Source organism: Mus caroli, chromosome 10, assembly GCF_900094665.2.
Source record: "Mus caroli chromosome 10, CAROLI_EIJ_v1.1, whole genome shotgun sequence".
Taxonomy (NCBI): Eukaryota; Metazoa; Chordata; class Mammalia; order Rodentia; family Muridae; genus Mus; species Mus caroli.
Window position 1 is genome coordinate 121,021,407 of NC_034579.1, and position 7,579 is coordinate 121,028,985.

A 7,579-nucleotide genomic window follows, 5' to 3' on the forward strand; every position below is an offset into this window, starting at 1 on the left:
CACACACACACACACACACACACACACAAATGGTGGTATCAGCTCTTGAAAGGCTGAGACAAGAGGATTGCCATGAATCTGGGGCCAGTCTGAGCTACATAACAAGATCCCGACTCAAAACAAAAGCAAAATCCCGTAATGCCATTCAGTAACGGAGGGAGAGGCGCGTGCCCTTGTAAACTCTGCTCATTGAACTGAACCAGAGCAGCTAGAAATGGCCAGGCTTTCTCCCTCCTTCCACTAAGAAGAAAAGTACCCTGTAGGGGATCAAAAATCAGTCATGGTGATCCAGATCTGGGGTGAAAGAGCCCCTCCCCACAGACTGAAGCCAGGTCTTCACACATGCTAGGTAAGTCTCCTTAGCACCCCCTCATTTTTATTATTCATTTAATTTAAAATTGTTTTTGTGGTGTGTGTGGTGTGCTTGTGTATGGTGTTAGTTTGTGTGATGTGTTTGTGTGTGTGTAGTATGTGGTATGTGGTGTGTGTGTGCGTGTGCGTGTGTGTGTGAGAGAGAGAGAGAGAGAGAGAGATTTGCTGCAGCAAGCCTATGGAGGTCAGGGAATAACTTGTGGGAGCTGGTTCTCTTTCTGCCATGTGGGTCTCAAAGCCTCAGTCGTGAGCACCTTTACCCATGAGGCATCTCGCCAGCCCTCTGCCCATGTTTTGAGTCACTTGTCAGCATAACCAAAGTCCTCCACAGCAGGCGGGAGGGCGGGTGGGCGGGCACTGGAGTTCTCCCACATGCTATTCCCTTCCAGCAGGCATGGCTGAGAGCTGCATCCTCTCTAGAGTGACTTCCCTGTCAGTTCCCTAGCAGGTGGCGACGAGGTCAACCCAGGGTCTGACTTCCCAATGCCTGCTCGGGACCCTACGACTCCCATGTCTCCCAAAATACTCGAATGGCTCTGTTTAGGAAAAAAATATGAGAAAGCAACATTTCCTCCATGTAATAAATAAACTGACATTTATTTATTTAAAGATTTATTTTTTTATTTTTTTGGTTTTTCGAGACAGGGTTTCTCTGTGTAGCCCTGGCTGTCCTGGCACTCACTTTGTAGACCAGGCTGGCCTCGAACTCAGAAATCCGCCTGCCTCTGCCTCCCAAGTGCTGGGATTAAAGGCATGCGCCACCACGCCCGGCTAAAGATTTATTTATATGAGTACACTGTAGCTGTCTTCAGATACACCAGAGGAAGGGATTGGATCCCATTGCAGATGATTGTGAGCCACCATGTGGTTGCTAGGAATTCGAAGAGTAGCCAGTGCTTTTAACTGCTGGGCCATCTCTCCAGCCTAATATGTATTTTTTTAATTTTTTTAAAGATTTATTTATTTATTATATGTGAGTACGTGAGTACACTGTAGCTGTCTTCAGAGACTCCAGAAGAGAGCATCAGATCCCATTACAGATGGTTGTGAGTCACCATGTGGTGGCTGGGATTTGAACTCAGGACCTTCAGAAGAGCAGTCAGTGCTCTTAACCGCTGAGCCATCTCTCCAGCCCTGATATGTATTTTTTAATTGTTCTTTTGTTTGTTTGTTGAGACTGGGTCTCTCTGTGTAGCTCTGGTGGTCCTGGGTCCTGGAACTCACTCTGTAGAATAGGCTGGCCTAGAACTCAAAGATCTGCCTGCTTCTGCCTCCCCGATTGCTGGGATTAAAGGTATATGCTACCACCTGGCTATTTTTTTAGTTTTTAATGTTAATTTTTTGAGACAGAGTTTTATATACCTCAGGTTGTCCTCCAGCTTGCTATTGTGACTGAAGATGACCTTGAACTCCTGACCCTGTGCTTCCACCTCCTATGTACACCTCCCATGTGTCACCAGATCCTATCTTATTTTATTTTTGAGATGAGGATCTCACTCTATAGCCAAGGCTGTCCCAGAACTCACTATGTAGCCTAGGCTGGCCTCAAACTTATTTCCAAATGGTGGGATTACAGGCACGAGCCAACAAGTTCTGGTATGTACTGGGTTTAACAGACTGAAATAATATGGTTGTCTCCAGTAAGCAAAATTATTCAAATCTGCCAAAGAATCCAGTTTAAAGGAATGGCATGCCAAAATTCGAGGATTTAAAACACACTTCCTATGGTCTAATAGATAGAAAAGTGGCAGGAAAAGATGCTGGGGTGACAGTGAAGATGGGCATGTGGCAAGGCTCCATGACACACTTTTTTGTGGGGAAGTGTTGTCTTTTTTGATACAGTGTTTTTCTGTGTAACCCTGACCTCACTCACTGGAGGAGTTCTGGAACTCACTCCTTAAGACCACGCTAGCTTGGAACTCAGAATTCTTCCTGGTATGGATTCCCGAGTGCTGAGATCAAAGGTGTGTGCCACAACCACCAGGCTCCATGACATTTTTGGCTATTACTCCCAAACAGCAGGAGGAAGAAGAGGGAACATTTCTCTGGTTTCTCTTAGGACCTGAGTTTGAGAGATGAAGTCCAGTCGTTCTTAACAAGTTCAAACACAGTTTCCAGACTGTTGAGTGTGATCAACTCAGGAGCTGTGAGTAGACAGGACCCACAGCCTCCTCCTTTCCTGTGTGGGCTTTCCCACACAGTATGAAATACAAGCAAAGCTATGCTAGAAGCTGGATTTGCTTCCCACGAAGGCTTTACAGAACTGGGCTACTGAGGGAGCAGGGCTAGAGACAGATGTAGACAAATGTATGTCAGCGGCTGTATACCCTTTTTCAAGAATCAGTCCCAAGCTGAGCAATGCCACCTCCAACATGCTCCCTAGGGCAAGCTCACAAGCACTGAAGGAAACACATGCTCGGGCCATGCATCTGTCCTCATGCATCTGTCCTCATAGCAGACTCATCTTTTCACCCGGCTGTGCCTCGCCTCGTAACCCCCTGCTTATGTATGAACCAGGTTTCAGGATCCAAGTGCTTTGGGAGCAGAGGGGATGGACTCAGAGCATGCTAGGAATGCCAGGGCTGGGGGGGGGGGAACGTCACCTCATTGTCTCCTTTTAGATCTCAGATGGCTGCATCTTTTCTCTTGTTCTTTCTGCTTCCCTGTCCTTCCCATGAAGACTGCAGGAGAGAGAGAGAGAGCTGAGGTTTTTTATGGGAAGGATGGGAATCTCCGCCACTGCAACCCCTTGATCCTTATCTCATTTCGGGGTCAAGAAACCAAGGAAGCAGACCAAACAAAGTACTAAGTCACCAGGCACGGGGCACCAAAGGTGATACTTTCTGCGTCTTTTGGATATGCACCCAAGTATCCAAGCCAGTGTTTATGGAACAATCCTTTATGGTCACTACTGTTCACCTGCATGCTTGGAGGGTGGAGAGAACAGAGTGGGGAAGTTCAATGTGAACTGTATGAGTTCTTTTTTTTTTTTTTTCATGGAGATAAATGTAGCCAAATGTATGGGGTTTTTTTTTTGTTTGTTTGTTTGCTTTTTAAAATTTATTTTAGGTATCCAAGCACACTGTCACTCTCTTCAGACCCACTAGAAGAGGGCATCAGATCCCATGACAGATGGTTGTGAGCGACCAAGTGGCTGCTGGGAATTGAATGCAGGACCTCTGGAAGAGCAGTTAGTGCTCGGAACCACTGAGCCGTCCCACCAGCCTGATAAATGTATGCTTTAAAGACAGATTTTTGATTTAAAAATGGGGTCCTTTTAAATGTTTACTTATGTGTGTGTTGCAGGTACATATGCGCACATTTGTGCACGTGCGTGTGCATGGAGGCCAGAGGACAACTTTGGCTGTCATTCCCATTTGTTTGTGTCTGCATTTACATGTGTGCGTATGGGCACATGTGTGCTACAGCACACATGTGGAGCTTGGATGACAACTTGAGGGAGTGGGTGCTCCCCCTCTACTGGGCTGAGTGAGGTTGGTGTGACAGCTCCTTCACTTGGTGATCCATTCTACCGGATTTATCCTGACTTGAGACAGGGCCTCTCATTGGCTGGCTGGCCAATGAGCCTTGGGGATGCTCTTGTCCCGGTCTCCCCAGTGCTGGGGAGTCACCATGACTGGTTGGTTATTTGTTTGTTTGTTTGTTTAACATGGAGTCTAGGTGTTTGGGTTCAGATCCTCACTTGCAAGGCCAGTACTTTAGTAACTGACCTCTCACTCCAGCCCCAAGTAAGTAGTCTCTTAAAAAATGTATTATTGTGAAATATTATTTTATTATTGCGTATGAGAGGCTGGAGAGATGGCTCAGTAGAGACCCAAGTACAGACCCTAGTCCCCACATCAGATCCCAACCACCTTTAGCTCCAGCTCCACAACATTGGACATGCTTTTCTGGCTTACACAGATATCTGTTCTCATGTGCACCCCCCCCCCCAATTGTATGTGTCTATGTCTACATATGTGAGTATGTGAGTGCTGGTGCTCAAGACCAGAAGTATCCTATCCCCCTGCACTTGGAGTGACAGGTGGCTCCAAGCTCCTTGACATGGTTCTGGGACCTGGACTCAGGTCCTCCAGAAGAGCTGAAAGAGCTCTGGACAGCTGAGCCATCTCTCCAGCCCTGGGACAATCTTTAACATTTTTTGTTCATCTCTATTTTAAAACATCATTTTTGTGTATTTGCGGGGGCTGTGGAAGCATTCTTGCTACAGCACAAGTGGGGAAGTCACAAGACAACTCCTCAGAGTCAGTTTTCTCTTTCAAGCACGTAAGAGGTAAGAGAATCCAGGGATCAAACTCAGGGTGTCAGGGTTACTTCTACCTTTTGAGCCATCTTGGAGGTCCCCGAACAGAATCTCTGTTTTAAGAATTCATGATAACATTTTAAAATTATTATTCTATGTGTATGGGTGTTTTGCCTGCATATTGTCTGTGCACATGTGTGCCTGGTGCCTGAGGAGGGAGGCCAGAAGAACATGGCAGATCCCCTGGAACTGAAGTTACAGAAGATGATGAGCCACCATGCCAGGGCTGGGAATTGAACCCAGATCCTCTGGAGGAGCAGCCTGTACTCTTAACCACTGAACCATCTCTCTAGCCCCTAAATTACATTTTTATGGATGTGTCTGAGCATGTTAGGAGGTCAGAATACAGCTGGTGGAGTTGGTTCTCGCATCCCACCATGTGGGTTCCGGGCTAGAACTCAGGTCATAAAGCTTGGCAGCCTGTGCCTTTACCTGCTGAGCCATTTCACCTGCCCAGGAGAATCTCAATATGGAGTACAACCTAGCTTGTACTACATAGCCTCCACCGGCCTGAAAAATCACAACTTTCCTGCCTTCTGCATGCTTGGGTTATAGTTGTGGCTCACCATGCTGCTATTAATTTGAGCTTCAAAACAGTCAGTTTTGAAGTCAAAGGTGCTTGACTTTATATGGAAGTCAAACACCTTTGACTTTATATGGAAGCACCCCCCTACCCCAAAAGGTGCTTGAAATTATATGGAAGTCTTGATTGCAGCAGAGGATAAAACTTTGAAGAGCTGGAAAACTGTCTTTGGTAGTGATATTGGCCAGAAGTCCAAAGAGCTCACTGCTGCTTGGGCCGGAAAGACATTTCCAGGCTCTTTGGGTAACAAAGATTCTTGCTTGTGATAAGCTGCTTTGGTAAACCTCTGCACTTCCTGAAACTAGGACTAGGACCGAGGCTTCAAGAGCTTAAAGCCGGAATGGAGCTCAGAGTCGGATCTCTAATCTCTTGGAAAAGAAACCAAGCCAGAAGCCACTTATCTGGTTAACAACAAAGTAGCACAGATAGAACCTGGGAAATGGGCAGAAGCTCCTGCTGGGAGATTTAATCTTGCCCCAGCTTGCAAGCCCTCAGAACCCTGTTTGCTTTTTCTCAGGCTATAAGGTAAATATTTTTGGGGTATGTGTGAATGTATGCATGTTCATATTCTTGTGGGTGCACATATGTGTGAGTACATGTGCATGTGTGTGCACATGGAGCCCAGAGACTGACTTTCTGTTCTTAACACACACACACACACACACACACACACACACACACACTGAGCCAGGGTCTCTCAGTCCAACCCAGAACTTTCTAATCAACTAATGTAGCAGCTAGCCAGCTTGTTCCGGAGCTCCTTCATCTCTGTCTCTTATGTGCGGGGGTGGGGGTGGGGTGGGGATTACAAGCAAGTCACTACACACGGCATTTATGTGGATGCTAGAGATATGAACTTCAGTCTCACACTTAACCCATGGAAAGTTTTTAGGTTCTGTGAACAGGGCCTCAAGTCATTGAACTTGAGACACAAGATTTATAAAGAGTAATCCTCAGTCTCATGTCTTTCCAGAAATTATGGGCTTGAGAACAATACCAAAGCAGTATTCGCTGATCTTTTTATGATAATATCAGCTCTAGTCAGCTCAGGGGACCACTGGAGCATAGGGTTATGTGCTAGCTAGTGCCTACAAAGTCTAGCCTCCGAGAGACCAGCTTCTTATCGGCCTTACAAGTTCTTAGATGTTTTTGTCTGGCAAACTTTGACCTTATCTCTCTGCTCCCCGGACAAAGACGCTTCTGAGAAGATGCAAATCAACTGCCCTGAACTGAAAGCCTTCTCCAGCAAACAAAATCATGAGACATTTGTGGTGTTTTGAAATGTCTGACCCCGGGCTGGTGAGATGGTTCAGCAGATTAGAGAACTGCTCTGCCTGAGTTCAAACCCTAGCAACTACATGGTGGCTCACAACCACCGGTAATGAGATCTGACACCCTCTTCTGGAGCGAGCGGGACCAACTGGAGGGAGCAGAGGTCCTAAATTCAATTCCCCAACAACCACACGAAGGCTCACAACCACCTGTATAGCTACAGTGTACACATATACATAAAATTAAAAAATAAATCTTAAAAAAAAAAAAAAGAAAGAAATGTCTGGCCCTATAGGAAGTGGCACTATTAGGAGATATGGCCTTGGTGGAGTAGGTGTGGCATTGTTGGAGGAAGTGTGTCACTGTTGGGGTGGGCTTTGAGGTTTCCTATGCTCATGGTTTAAACCACTGTGACACACAGTCTCCTTCTGCTGCCTGCAGATCAAGATGTAGAACTCTCAGCTCCTTCTCTAGCACCACGTCTGGCTGTATGCTGCCATGCTTCCCACATTGATGATAAATCCTCTGAAACTGTAAGCTAAATGTTGTTAAATGTTGTCCTTTATGAGAGTTGCCTTGGTCATGATGTCTCTTCACAGCAATAAAACCCTAACTAAGGGGCTGGTGAGATGGCTCAGTGGGTAAGAGCACCCGACTGCTCTTCTGAAGGTCCAGAGTTCGAATCCCAGCAACCACATGGTGGCTCACAACCATCTGTAATGAGATCTGACTCCCTCTTCTGGTGTGTCTGAAGACAGCTACAGTGTACTTACATATAATAAATAAATAAATCTTTAAAAAAAACAAAAAAACAAAAAACCCTAACTAAGACACCAGTAAAGAAAGGGAGACTCCTGTCACTGTCACAACATTCTCTACATCCAAGGGCCCCAGAGTCCTTGTTATCCCTACAAGTTTAATGAATAAAATGAGGCTAGAGGTACCTGACCAACCATAACTCATTCTTCTTTAAATCTTTAGCTAGTGTGTGTGTGTGTGTGTGTGTGTGTGTATACATATGAACCACA